This window comes from Pinus tabuliformis, chromosome 2_2 (genome assembly GCF_031772625.1).
Source record: "Pinus tabuliformis cultivar Carrire ecotype Pingquan chromosome 2_2, CPIR1, whole genome shotgun sequence".
NCBI classification, from domain to species: Eukaryota; Viridiplantae; Streptophyta; class Pinopsida; order Pinales; family Pinaceae; genus Pinus; species Pinus tabuliformis.
In genome coordinates, this window is record NC_142300.1 from 891352836 (window position 1) to 891368090 (window position 15255).

Below are 15255 nucleotides of genomic sequence, written 5' to 3' on the forward strand. Positions count from 1 at the left end.
CCCCCTCCATCAGATTATTGAGGGGTGGATTGTGGATTTACTAGACTGCTGTAATATTAAAATTTTGGAATAAAGATCTGTTGGAATCAACTGGTGTATGGCCTACTAGATGAAGAATTGAAGCAGAGGACTTGTCACAGATTTCTTGAATCAACCATTGGATCAATAAGTCCTCTATACCTTGTGTTTTACAATTTTCTTGTTTATTATATCATCTATGTTTCATAATCTGAATGATAAAGAAAAGGTTAATTTCAGAATATGCTTGATTGCACTCTGTTTTCAGTCTTTATTGTTCTCTGTGTTTTCTTCAGAATTAAAATAAGCAATGAAATCTTAATTTCTCCTGTTTCCTGATTCTCTCACATTGATTATTTGTTAAAGAATACTTCACTGCTCCTTATCAGTAATCATCCAATTTCCCTCTTTAAATAGGTTGAAGGATTCTTAACTGCCCTTCACCCAATTTGAGCCCATTCCATCTATTTCCAGTCTCTATTTGTTCCCTGTTTGACCACCTTGCTCTATGAAGCCACCCTCTGTTAAGAAACCAAATCCAGAAATCCATCTTCTTTGACTCCATTAGCCCAATGGACTGAACTATTCTGTCTTACCTCTCTTTTCTATTGAATCTCACCACCCAAGCTCAAACAAAACTCTTGAACTTCATAACTAGCCTAATGCCTTTAAAAAAAAAAGCTAAATCATAAAGAGAGAGCCCTCTCTAGATACAGATTGGTTAGATTATGTATCTAAAATATTGGTCTGTGGTTACCTCCGCCTCCTTCCCCTTATTACAACTTCTCGGAAAACCTGAGTGATAACATCATTGGCGACTCCACTGGGGACCTGAATAATTGTTTGTTACTATTGTTTATTTCATAAGCTACAAACGGAGCCTGAAGTTAGCCAGGTAACCTTTGAAATGCTTTTTCTTTGCAATTGCAGAAGTAAATGAATGCTAGTTCAGTCTATCTCTGGTCTAGCTTATAGATTGGACAGTTGGTTCCAAATACTTGATCAGTTTGTCTTATCAAATAAAGTCTTTAAGAAAGTTCAAATCTCATATCTAAAGCCTCTTAAAGAAAATCATAGAAGTTGTTTTGAAAATTCATAAAAAAGAAAATAATCATAAAATACTTAAAAATTTGGTCTCCTGTAGAACTAAACCTTTTTCTTCAGAACTGTTTTATAGGTTTAGATCTGATCTATGATGGTGGATAGGGATCAAACACACAAAGGTTAAAAATCATCCACCTGGCGACTCCACATCAATTTCACACCTAAGACTCCACTATTAAAAAAAAAATCCAGAGTTTTTGAGAACCTATGGTGACCCAATTTTAGCATTAAGTGTCCTCAAGATGAATTTAACAAATCAACGCAAGTATGCTCCTTTGGACAGGTCAAAGATTACAGGTTTTCCAAACACTTTGCCCAAATTGAATTGGTCAAGAAATCTTCCATTGTTTAAAGATGAAATAGGAGATGATGTTGCTTTACATTTATTAAAATTTTATATGCACATTCGAAAGCTTAAAGTCTAATTCCATGAAGATTGTCTTATGAAAATATTTATGTTAACTTTAGAAGAAAAAGCTAGATCTTGGTATGAAAATTTACCAGCCTCTAGCATATGTTCTTTAAATCAGTTTCATGCTACATTTCATGACAAATACAAAGAAAGGTATTCATCTCTATTGCTAGTTCAAGACTGATGTGAAAATTTTGAAAGTTTTATTCAATATCTTGGAAATTACTATGAGGATGATGATAATCAGTTCATGGATCACGAAATATTAGAGGTCTTATAAGAGAAGCCTTTTCAAAAAGTGGAAGCCTTGCTTGAATTATCTTCCCCCCTAAAAGAAAAAGATGATGTATGTTGTTCAGAAACCCATGAAGTTTCCCCACAGGAAAAAATTCTTACATCACTACAAACTAATCAGAATAAATAAGAAATGAAGTTCCCTGAAATTGCTCAAATAGAAGATAGCAATGAAAAGCAACAACAGTCCAGAGATCTGGAGGTAGAGGCAATATAGTTTAAAATATTGAACCACAAGATCATCTTCAACAAGTAGTGGTTCCTTCAGAGATTAAAGAACAGTCAAAATTATTTGATGAAAATCATGTCACAAATTTTCTTTCCTTGCATGTAAATGAAATGAGACAACATACTTTGATTGATCATGATCTTTCATCTAAAATTAATGAGAGTTTGCAACTCCCTTGCAAGATTCTATATGACAAAGACAATGGTGAGGATTTTCGTGTTGTATGTGATAAGGTTGTTATATTTGATGATGATGAAGAGTATTCAGAGCACTTGGATACAGTAGAGAATAAGGGGGAGACACGATTGACCAATCACTTAAATCAAGAAGAAGTTTGGAAAGAGGTTTGTTTTCCTAATACCGATCATCCAGAAGATCTTATATGGTAGGATTACCATTACCCTTTGGTCAATATGTTGCAGCCATTAGCGCAAGAAGAGATTAAGAATCATGAACAAATTTCTGCTAATCCAACTACCATAGATTAGAAGATAGCTTTATAAAGCAATATGTGGAGGAGAAAGCTCCTTATCTAATGTGTGTGTTTGATGACATTGCTTCTTTTGATGATTTGCCCAAATATGATCAGTATGATGATAATTATGTTCTTCAAATCCAAACTAACTTTACAGAGAAATCAAAAGCTATTTCGGGAATAAGGAAGTTCAGGTTCAACAGCTTAAAATAATGATCAGCTTGTTCACTTCAGCTATGAAAGTAAGGAAGAAAATGTAGAAAATTTGGAAATAAGTGAAACTTCTTTACCTCTCTATTTTGAATCATGCGAAATTTTTAAACAAAAGGAGGAGCAACTTGTAGAGATCTACGAAGTTCCATTTGAAACTATATGTAACAAGTTGCAACAATCCTTCCAAGTTCTTTATGATCCAATAGTTGACAGGTGGGATGATGAAAGTAATAATAATTTTTCTCCATTAACTGACTATGAGGGTCAAAATCAAGATGATAATGGTTTTATAAGATAGACATTACAATCACTAGAAATATCATCACAAAGAGAAAATTGAAAATGTGCAGGGTGATAAAGACAAAAATGATTTTTCAATTCCATGGCAAGTAGGCTATCCAGAACATTTACATAGTTGTTTGGGTCGGCTCAAGAATAGTGTATATATTTTACAAGATCCTTTTGTACAGTTTCTAGATTCAGCAAAGGAGATTAGGAATTTCCTTAGCTTATCCAAGGTTAACAAAGCTATATTTGTTTGCAAGATCTCAATTTTAAACACCAACAAGAGCAAGCAACAAAGATCACTAATGTATATAATTCTTGAGTGGTTGCATTGGTTGTTTCATTTTACCTAACCAATAGTCAGAAAACTGATTAGAGTAAGTAGGTAGGATTTTAGTTTTATTTAATTCAATTTCTGTAGATTATGAAATAAATCCTAAAATATTTGAATCCAATCAAAGGGCCCTAAAATATTGATGATTTACTAAATTGGTTTGAAATTTGCAGCACCTTTTTGGTTTCAGGTCAGATCTCAAGTTGTGCAGGAGAAGGTTGAGAAGATTTTGATAAAAGGACCAAGGCTAAAAGTTCCTACCCAAGAGATAAGGTGCTCAAGAAGGATTCGAGGAAGAATAAATGTTTAAGTGTTGATTGGATAGTAACTTCTTGGAATTGAAGCCCGAAAAGAAGGCCCTAAGCCTCACAAGTGTGCTGTCATATATACAATAAAGCAACCAGCAAAGGGAGATTTCAGAACATAGTAAAATTTACTCATAAGGCCATCTGAACTACTGTTCTTGACTTTCCACCAGGGAAAGTCATCCCCAAGTGGAGCCACTGTTATACTCCTATAACAATAGGTGTCATATTTCATGATTGACTTGATGAGCTTCGTAATATGTTCATCCCTTTCCTCATTGCAAAGGGTTTCCATATTATCAAAAAATCAAAAAATGTAAAAAATGTAAATAGGGTATGCCCTAAAAGAAAAATCAAAGGGTGAAAAGAATAAGATGGTCAAAAAAGTGAAAGAAATGAACCCCAAATAAAGAAAGACCAGGAAAGTGTGCAGGTCCAAAATGCCACTACTTTTTCATTTTCTTTAAATAAAACATTGTGTGCAGCTTGTTAATTTATGCCATAATTGATGAATTGCCAAACAACTTAATCTTGGCTAGTTCATATCTGAATTTCCTGTTTTAGAGATAGAGAATAAAATCTGACCAAACTATTTAATCTTGGCAGATAAGTAGATAGGTAGAGTAAATAAAAAGGAGCTCAACAGTTAAATCTGAGCCCTTGGAAGTAATAAGTGTAGACTTAGGTAGGCTTACCATGCAAAGAAAAGAAAAGTTGATGAGGGTTTGCTAGTCCAACTGCACCCAAGTAAAGAGAAGAAAAATTGCTAGGCCAAAGTAGACAAGGTAGGTAGATTGGTGTTGTAGAATGATACTTGTGATGGATTATGTTTCTGAAAATGGGTTAACTTTCACTTCTATCACAAGTGCAATGGCGGACATTATACTTGAAGTAGCTCAAGCGAGGCAAGGTTTCATAACTAACTCCCCTTCATATTTTTCCCTAAATCCTTTTCTAATTTCCCCCCTAAGTATTAAGGATTTGTTCTTAATATCACCAAAAAACCATTCATTTCATTTCATAAAATCATTTCCCTAAGTAAAAACCCCATTTTACTTAGCAAAATGCACAAATATCACATAAACCCCTTTTCCACTTCAAAGCCTAAGTTAACTACAAAAGTCAATTGTTTTTAACTTAGCACTTATCATCATTTCATAAGCCATATTAATGATTAACATGTATTATATATAAATACCTATCATTTTTACCCATCTCGTATTATGTAAATATATATAAAAACCCCAATATTATTTAACCCCGCCCCGGTCAAATACGACAGTAAAACATAGTTTTAAAGAGGAATTAATAAGTTTATTTGAAACTTATTAAGAACCCTTCCTGCGTGCAATGATGGGTTAATTTACCATTTGGGTAAATTAATAAAATCTCGCCCGACCAATCAAAACAACCCTGATACATTTAAAACATGGTTTAATACATCGGGCCTGCAACTGCCTAACCCTCTGCCAAGTTCAAAGCCTGTCCACCATCTGATCTGTGCCTGACCATCTGACAGTCAACGATCATTTCGCAACCACCATAACCCCCGAGCATTAACTCGCGGGGGCCGGCGGTTTCCCTCCATACCAAAGCCACGCATCCCGCTCTCAGCCTACTCACTCACCCTTCGTCCGAAACCACTCAGCCCCAAAAACGGTGCGGGGCAAAACCGCTTACCACCCCCCGCTGACATCATCTACTGACGTCATCTCTCCTTTTGCTGACGTCACCCGCCACATCACTTGCCCCCGTACTCCTGTTGATGTCATTCGTATTGCTTACGTCATCCTCCCAATCAAATCAAAAAATCCCACCAAAACTTCATTTTGTCGAATAAAAAGGGTAAAATCATCATTTTTGCTACATTTTTCTGCATACAGTGCTCCAGGCATTTAAAACTTCCGAGTTCACAGTTCCAGTTTTCAACTATCGCCCTATCGAAAAAGCTACAACGCGAGCTCCGCAGCCTGCCATTCAACCTGCATAGTGTAGTCTTCCTCTTTAATAAAATTCAAAACAACACCGAGGGACTTCTAGGCTCACACAAAAAAAGAAATAAAAGGATATACAGGGATACTTGCTACCCTAACCAGTGGACCTTCAGAGACATGAATTTCCAAAGAAAAGCGGTGAAAAGACACGCTTGCAGTTTTGTTTTACCAGAACACGATGGACAGCGATGAGAAGGAGTAAAAACACAATTAAAGAGTATCAGTTCAGCATTAAAGTGTATCAGATCAGCGATAAAGATGTGAGAGTAGAATTAAAGAAAGCAGATCAGAATTAAAGAGCATAGTTAAGACAGGCAACCAGTGCAGAGTTACTACAGAAGACAGCTGTGAGCCGAGTTAAAGAGCCTGCCTCCAGAACGACACCAGTTTACCCTTTTCCTGTCATAGAGACTAGTTGTTTCTATTTTTGTAACTCTTTTTAGTTAAACCTAGATATTATCTCACGGCTGTTATGAGATATTTGTTGTACATATTTTTTTGTATAAATATCCCCTCCATCAGAGTATTGAGGGGTGGATTGTGGATTTCCTAGACTCTGCTATAATATTGAAATTTTGGAATAAAGATATGTTGGAATTACCTGTTGTATGGCCTACTAGATGAAGAATTGAAGCAGAGGACTTGTCACAGATTTCTTGAATCAACCATTAGATCAATAAGTCCTCTATACCTTGTGTTTTAGAGTTTTCTTGTTTATTATATCATCTGTGTTTCATAATCTGAATGATAAAGAAAAGGTTAATTTCATAATATGCTTGATTGCACTCTGTTTTCAGTCTTTATTATTCTCTGTGTTTTCTTTAGAATTAGAATAAGCAGTGAAATCTTAATTGTTCTTGTTTCCTGATTCTCTCACATTGATTATTTGTTAAAGAATACTTCACTGATCCTTATCAGTAATCATCCAATTTCCCTCTTTAAATAGGTTGAAGGATTCTTAACTTCCCTTCACCCACTTTGAGCCCATTCCATCTGTTTCCAGTCTCTATTTGTTCCCTGTTTGACTACCTTGCTCTGTGAAGCCACCCTTTGTTAAGAAACCAAATCCAGAAAGCCATCTTCTTTGACTCCATTAGCCCAATGGACTAAACTATTCTGTCTTACCTCTCTGTTATATTAAATCTCACCACCCAAACTCAAACAAAACCCTTGAACTTCATAACTAGCCTAATACCTTTAAAAAACAAAGCTAAATCATAAAGAGAGAGCCCTCCAAGCATACATATTGGCTAGATTCTGTATCTAAAATATTGGTCTGTGGTTACCTCGGCCTCCTTTCCCCTTCTTACAACTTCTGGGAAAACTTGAGTGATAACAAGTTGTATAATATTTTAGGCATTAAGAATGATTAGATATAAAATGTTCCTATAGTAAGCTGTGAGATCGAAGGATCAATTTTGGAGAAGCAAATCCTGATCATAGATATTCAAGAACGTGTAATGTAATTCAGTGAAAAATAATGGATGACATAGAAAGGATCAAATTTAGAAAATATTGTTGTACTCAGAGAGATCTTTCCAATGAGGTATCGTATGCACCAAATGGAGATATTATGACCAAGTTATGACCCCGAGAAGTTGGTTTCCCAACTAACCCTAATAGGGCCCACTAAATCTTGGTGTTCCATCTCTTAGGGTTAGGGTTTTGGTTTTTTAGTGTTTTCCCTTGTTGTTCAATAATAAAAAGGCCCTTGAGCCTCATTGTAACATAGTTAAGAGGCATTTAGCCACCACATGTCTTCTCATAGATAAACCACCATCGCTTGAGCTCGTTTATTTCCATTTCTGTATGTAAGAATATTTCAGTTCTTTGATGTTAATGAAATGAAGTTTTATTTATGTTGCATCTCTATGTTTATGTGTATATCTGCAATTTGTTGCATTCCTGCATAAGTCTGGATCATTATCATATAAGGATACAAAATGGGTATATTCATCAACAGACAATAAATCATATCCCCTTTTGAATCTTCATATAGGTCTCAAACCATCTAGCTTTAAACCCATGCCCGAGAAACTATAAACATGTAAGCAAGGATCATCAAAATTCTGAATGAATACCAACCACTGATAGGACTTGAGGACCATCACTTTTAGTATTCATTCTACCTCAGTGTTAAAGGAAAACAAATGAAATTGATCGATGCAGGTTGGAGTGATCCGAAACCAAATATTCCAAATCATTTTTCCTTGGCATCATATAAGAAATCCTCCATGCAACGCTAGGATTCTCAGGTCTTTTGGTTGAAACCTTCATATTTAGCTACTCTGATATGCAAGGGATCCGATAACCCTACAAATACGAAAAATAAGAAATTTGGACTTCACAATCCTAGATGAACCTGCATACTAGTTTCCTTATCAGGATTGGTATCTCACGTTTCATTTTCAAAGGAATTTGTCTTCTTTTGAATGTCAGTTATGTCATAAAAGTAGAGAATTGAGGCCCTCAAAAAATTATTCCAAATCATTATCTATATTTAACATAAATGGTATTTCAAATCACTATCTATATGTAAGATGTGTTATCCTATGAGCAAAATCGTTAGTCATCAGAGACTTTCCTCAGCTAGAAATGCCTTTACAAGTCAATGAATCTAGGAGGGAGAGGTTCCTTTTCTACACCCATGCTAAATTTGTTAAGCAGTGAACCTAGATCCCCATAAAAAGCTTGCTTGGACAATTGATCAACTTCATGATTAAATTGTATGAAAATGTGATCATTGTAAAACCTTTTGTTAACTCTACCAGATGAAAATTATCATGAAGAGAATACATCCAATCTTTGACCAGCTTAAGATCTTTGTATGCTATCTATTCCAAAGTGTAAGGCACTTAAGAGTCAAGAATTAGGGTAATGGAGTGGAACTATAGGTCAATATTACCTACAAAGACATGGAAGGAGCCTTAGTTTCAAAGAGGAAATGACACATCAACTTCACCAATTGAGGAAATATAATGACACTCAAAGCTACAAATGTGGGTTTAATCTAGCCTTTAATCCTTGTGAAAAATATGTGAAAATTATTCAACTGGGTTTGGATGTTTTATTGGAGTGTGATGTACCTGTGTTGGTATTTTAGTAGGTAAAGTTCCAGGAAGAAATAATGATTCTTTTCAAAGTCATATTTCCTCATGTATGCTTTACATTCTACAGAAACTTTGATTTGACACATTTGAATGATTAAACAATGGCTATGTTTTATTGTTGAAAACATGGTTTATTTTCGATAACATTCCTTGATAATTCCTTTTGAATATTGTATTCTTTTTCAGGACTGTTTTTATGCTTTGGGGTATTTGAAAATGTGCTAAAATCCAAACTTAATTATCTTAATTTTACCTTCAGCACTAGCTTTCCCCGTCGTGGCAAGATATTTGTACAAGCTCCTGAGTATCCATCATAATTTTTATTTGGGATTTTCATTACGACATTTAAATAACGCTTAGATTATGGTGTTATATATGCCCTGGTTTTGTCAAATAACTTTGAAATAATCTCAAGGAACAAATGTCCTAAGAATTTAGGAACGAGTCAACTTACTAACAAGATATAATTATAATAAGTTCCTATTAAACTATGCCTTAATGTGTGGAATATTTCAATGATACATGCTCAAATTAACAGTAATGACATATCCAACCCCACAAGATCTACTTTTAGTTAGCCCTTACTAATAAACTATGCCTTAATGCATGAAATATTTCTTTGATACTTGCTCAAACTAGCAGTAATGACATATACAACCCCAAAGATTTTTTATCAGTTATTCCTTACTCATAGAATATGGAGGCCTCTATGAGACAGAGTTTACCTCTAGGTCAAAATTCTCACTGAGTAAAATCTTGGATGCTTTGATATCTCTATGAATAATACGCCTTTGACAACCCTCATGAAGGTAAAGAAGACCTCGAGTTGTGCCCAGAGCAACTTTGTACTGGATGTTCGAATCTAGTACATGAGACTTTGTGTCTAGACAAAACAATACAAAACTCATGGATACATAAATCTAAAACACAATTGAGGCGAGTAATGAATTCTTTTAAGAGATGTTCTCTTTAGATTTTCCTAGCTTGAGAAATCGCAATCGAGGAGCTTCTAAGTCATCAAAATTGACCCACAGGCATCTAAATCGTCAAAATCACCAAGAGATTGCACCTAGCCTAGGCCACTAATCCTTAACATGGTTGGATTTTTTTCCCACAGACTTTTGAACGGGTGAACTTCACATCACATAGTGCCTTAAGAGTACATCCCATCAACTCTCTATTCTATACTCTGTGGGAAACATGGATTCAAGTTATAAACTAAATAAAATACCAAAATTATTTTGAAAAACAAACGCAATATTGGAAATATCATTTCCATTCCTTTTTTTAATAAAAATAACCATCTTATCTTTTCATATATATATGTGTATATATATATATATATATATTTTACTATTTTATTTAATAATTTGGTAATCATACAATATATTTATACACTTAATTAATTATGGGAAACTAAAGTACATATTTTTAAATAATTTTTAATTAATATTTAATAAAAAATAATTTAAATAAATTGTGATTTTCAATAGTTATTGGGAAATTTTAATTAGAAAATGAAAGATTACATAATATTAAAATCCTTTTGGATTAGTTTGTTAGATTAAAAACCACACCAACCACAAAAGTTAATATCAATATGCAATACATTATGTCATTATATTGTTAAATTCCAAATCAAGTAAAATAAAGTTAACCAAAACAATCAAGAAAACATAGAAAGTACACGATTTGGTTTGTTACAAAGGTGTTCCTAAATGCTACCTAATCTTTCATATTCTTCCACCCAACAAATTTTCAATTCCTAAGCTTTCATATTCTTCCACCCAACAAATTTTCAATTCATTGAATATTAAACCAATCATTTTTTTTTAAATATAAAATTCTAAACAATAATTTTCATTTATAATAATTTGTATTTGAATAGTTTATATATATATAGAGATAATTTATATTAATATTATTTAAAAATTATAAAAATGATATATTGAATATAATTGATATAATAAATATAATAAATATTTATTAAATTAGTATATGCTAAATATAATTAGAATATGAATTTTTTTGTTTTGTAAGCTTGATAGATCTTTCCATTTTCATTAAAATATAAGCAAGTTACATCCACATATGAATAGTTAGGAGGCCTCAACTTTCCCTTACGGAAACCAAGTTTGTTGGCCACCTAACAACATTATAATCCATCCAGTAGAAGAAAATAATTAGTCTTTCTACCCAAGCTATATAGCTTTGTATGTCTTTGCCTTGCCCAAATACTGTTTGCCTATGAACATAAAAAACAACATTCTGGAAATTAAAATCTATCCGCTTATATAATAATAAAAAACATAAACTATCTAGGAGACTACTCCTCTCCCTAGGCAGATGCAGACCCTATCGGGGCTGGATCCTTAACATTGGAACCTAACAACACTGTCTGTGAGAAAAGGCAAGGGAGGTTATCCTCGATTCAACGAAGGCATCCATAATTTTTTTGCAGCTGAAACTGTAGTTTCTGGAAGTCTTGCTTGTAGTTGGGGAAGTCCTGCACCACTGTTGCCATATTCACAAATATATTCTCCAAGGCCTTCCCAGGATACTTTTCATGGACTAGTACAGGTATAAATTGTGTTTAAACTAGGTAACATGACCACGAGTGTGCCTAGGATCCAGCACCATAGCCCACCAATCCTCCACCTCAATGTTTGGGTTGGGTTGGGTGCGGTGGTTGGGAAGATAGCGATTACCACACTGTTGTTTACTATGAAAGGGTGCGAAACAGTGAACATGGTGTAGGATTTGACTAGCCAGATCCATTTTCAATGGAAAATAATAAACAAAATTTTGGAACCATTACAAGGTGTGTGTCTGTTTACAGTGAACCTTAATATTATGGCCTTAATATTATGTAAATTTATATAAATGGCTTGTTATATGAATATTATTTGAAACTTAGTTTTGATATCCTTAAATTTTATTTTTTAGTGTCAAATTCTTTACATTAAATTCGAGGTTTGAATTTTTGTTATTAATGTTATTAATTTTTTTTTCATATATTTTATTTTATAATAAAAAAATATTTTTCTTTTTTAAATTTTTATTATTATTTTTTATCATTAAATTTACTAATTAAAAAAGTGAATGATTATAATAATTAATTTAACTAATATATATTACTCAATTACTTTATTTTTATTTCTTTAATAATTAGACTAAAAATCTGTTTGATTTTTTCTTAATCTTTTGCCCTTTTTATTTAGTTTTTAATCTAAATAATTAGCTTAATATTTAAATATAACTTATTAATAAATTTAATGTTAATATAATTTAACATAAATATTTGATTATATATAATAAAATATTATTAGTTTGATTTTATTCTTATTTATTTATATTTTAATAAAAAAAATTAACTTAGTATTCAACTAAATATTTAGTTTTTTAAAATTTGACTTAACTCAATTTTAACATTCTAAAAATCTTTTTCCAAACTAGTTATAGCTGTTGAATTTAAGTCTTAAAAAAATATTAAGAGTCTTTACATTGGTTTCTCTATTTAATCTAGTGCCATGATTTGATTGAAATAAATGAATAAATTTTCTCTAATATAATTTTTCCTAAAAAAATTTAAACCCATAAATTATGAATCACAAAAACCTAGATATTTTTTCATTATTTTTTAACTATTTAAATGTCTATATCAATACCTGCAAAATTCATAATTTTTTCAATATACAACATACTGTAATTTTTTTTTCAAATTTAACTTTAAAGAATTTTCCTTGACAAATCGAATCCAAATTCGAATCGAAATTGTTAACTGTGGGAGGATAACCTTCCACAGTTGATGGTATGTATATCGTCGTTAGAAACTAATAAAATACTTTCTTGCCAGATTTGATCACGGATATTCAAGAACACTGCGTAAAAAATAATGGAAGACACAGGAAGGATCCTGGTCTTCGTAGCCTTCATCATCGCAACAGCGAGCAACGTTAATGCAATTTATCCCAAAGAAGCCGCCGGAGAGCTCCAGACGTACATAGTTCACATGAACCCAACGAAGGTTCAAATACCCGATTCTATGAATCCTGCAACCTGGTATGCATCGTTCATTCGTGATGCAGTTGTGAAAGCCGGACAATTAAATGACGAAGAATTGGTAGAATCGAGTATATTGTACACATACGATACTGTTCTCACTGGATTGGCAGCGAAGTTCAGCGGCAATCAGGTGGCCGCAATCAAAGCCATGGAGAGCTGCATGGGAGCTTATCCAGACAAACTTCTGAAGCTCCACACAACGTATACTCCCCAATTCCTGGGCTTGAAAAGAGGGCAAGGCCTCTGGTCTGAGTCCACGGGCTACGCTACGAATGTAATCATAGGCGTTCTCGACACCGGAGTGTGGCCTGAGCACCCCAGCTTTGCGGATCATAAAACCCAGTCGCCAGTGCCCTCCAAGTGGAAGGGGCATTGTGAGGCTGGTAAAGCCTTCAACGCCTCCAACTGCAACAACAAACTCATCGGCGCCCGCTTCTTCTACGAAGGATACGAGTCGAACACCGGCCAGATAGATGAAACGGTAGAATATAAATCCCCGCGGGACTCGGATGGGCATGGGACCCACACTGCGTCCACAGCGGCAGGCAACGTAATGCCGGGCGCCGACGTTCTGGGTTATGCCAAGGGCACGGCCACGGGTATGGCGACCGGAGCACGAGTGGCGGTGTATAAGGTCTGCTGGCCTCAAGGTTGCTCCGACTCCAACATCATGGCGGCAATGGACACAGCGGTGTCGGATGGAGTGGACGTCTTATCTATATCCATTGGAGGAGGCTCGCACGGCACTCCATTTTATGCAGACACGTTGGCAGTAGGGGCATTCGGTGCGGCGGCCAAGGGGATTTTCGTTTCTTGCTCCGCGGGGAATACGGTGCCTATTGCCTCATCGTTGTCCAACGAGGCGCCGTGGATAATGACGGTGGGGGCAAGTTCCGTGGACCGAAGTTTTCCCGCGATTGTCGTCTTGGGAAACGGTCGCGCCTACCGTGGCGCATCTCTCTACACAGGAAAGCCTCTCGGAACCAAACCCAATATGGCACTCGTGTACGGAGCTTTCTGTTTGGATGGCTCTCTGGAACCCGAGATGGTCCCACGGAAAATCGTGGTCTGCGAACGAGGAATCACACATAGAACTGAAAAGGGGCCAGTGGTGGCCATGGCCGGAGGAATTGGCATGATACTACTCACTCCCGAGGGAGGCGGAGAAGAACTCATAGCCGACGCGCACGTTTTGCCCGCTACGTGAATTCCAACACAAGCCTTAGCCCATCGGGAACAATTGTTTTCTATGGCACCACTTACCACAGAGAAGAAGCGCTAATTTTGAGCTCCTTTTCGTCCCGTGGTCCGAATTCCTTAAGCCAAGACATTCTGAAGCCCGATTTAATCGCCCCGGGGCTCAACATTCTACCAGCTTGACCCCTCAACATGAGCCCCTCACGGCTGCCCTCTGATAAACGAAGAACAAAATTCAATCTCGACTCTGGCACTTCCATGTCCTGTCCCCATGTCAGTGGACTGGCTGCTCTGCTGAAAGCCGCGCATCCAGATTGGAGCCCGGCTGCGGTCAAGTCTGCTCTCATGACCACGGCTTATGTTACCAATAACAAGGGGAGCCCTATAACGGACGCCTCGTTACCAGGCTCCCCTGCTACTCCTTTCGACATGGGGGTGGGCCACGTAAATCCTGAGAAAGCACGAGAGCCCGGGCTTGTGTACGATATTGCTACTGAAGATTACGTTGACTACCTTTGCAGCTTGAACTATTCATCTTCTGAGATTGGTATGCTCACAAAGACACTGGTTTCCTGTCCAAAGCAAATTCCGAAGCCGGGCGATCTCAATTATCCTATAATATATTAATATATTATAAAATATTAATATATTTTAAAATAATAATAATAATAGGAATAAGTTTAATATTAATACAATATATTACTATTCACTAAATACTAATATATATAAAAATAAATAAATATTTCACATACTATTATCATTAATTATTATTATAAATTATTATTATTATTAAGTATTAATTTAAAAGTTATTATTAAATATATTAATTAGTTAAATAAAAATTAAACATGGCGTAGTTTTAATTATTAATATTAATTATTAGGTTTTAATATTAATCATCAACTATTATTAATATTAATTAATTATTAATTATTAATTATTAATTTTTTTTGATATTGTTAATATTAATTAATTTTAATTAATTAATAATTATGAATATTAATATATTTAATTTTAATATTAATACAATATACTAATATTACTATTCATTAAATATTAATATATAAAAATAAATATTTCACATACTAATTTATATTAATAATATTATATTAACATTTAGTAAATATTAAATGTTTATATGAATTATTACTATAATAATTACTAAATATTACTACCTTAGTTATTAATGTTAATTATTAAAATTAAGGATTATAATAATA

At 34.4% G+C, this 15255-nt stretch overlaps 1 pseudogene; it reads left to right on the top strand.

Moving 5' to 3' along the window:
• Positions 1–12668: 12668 nt before the first annotated feature.
• Positions 12669–14662, top strand: LOC149195896 (subtilisin-like protease SBT1.7 pseudogene; annotated as a pseudogene).
• Positions 14663–15255: the final 593 nt, after the last annotated feature.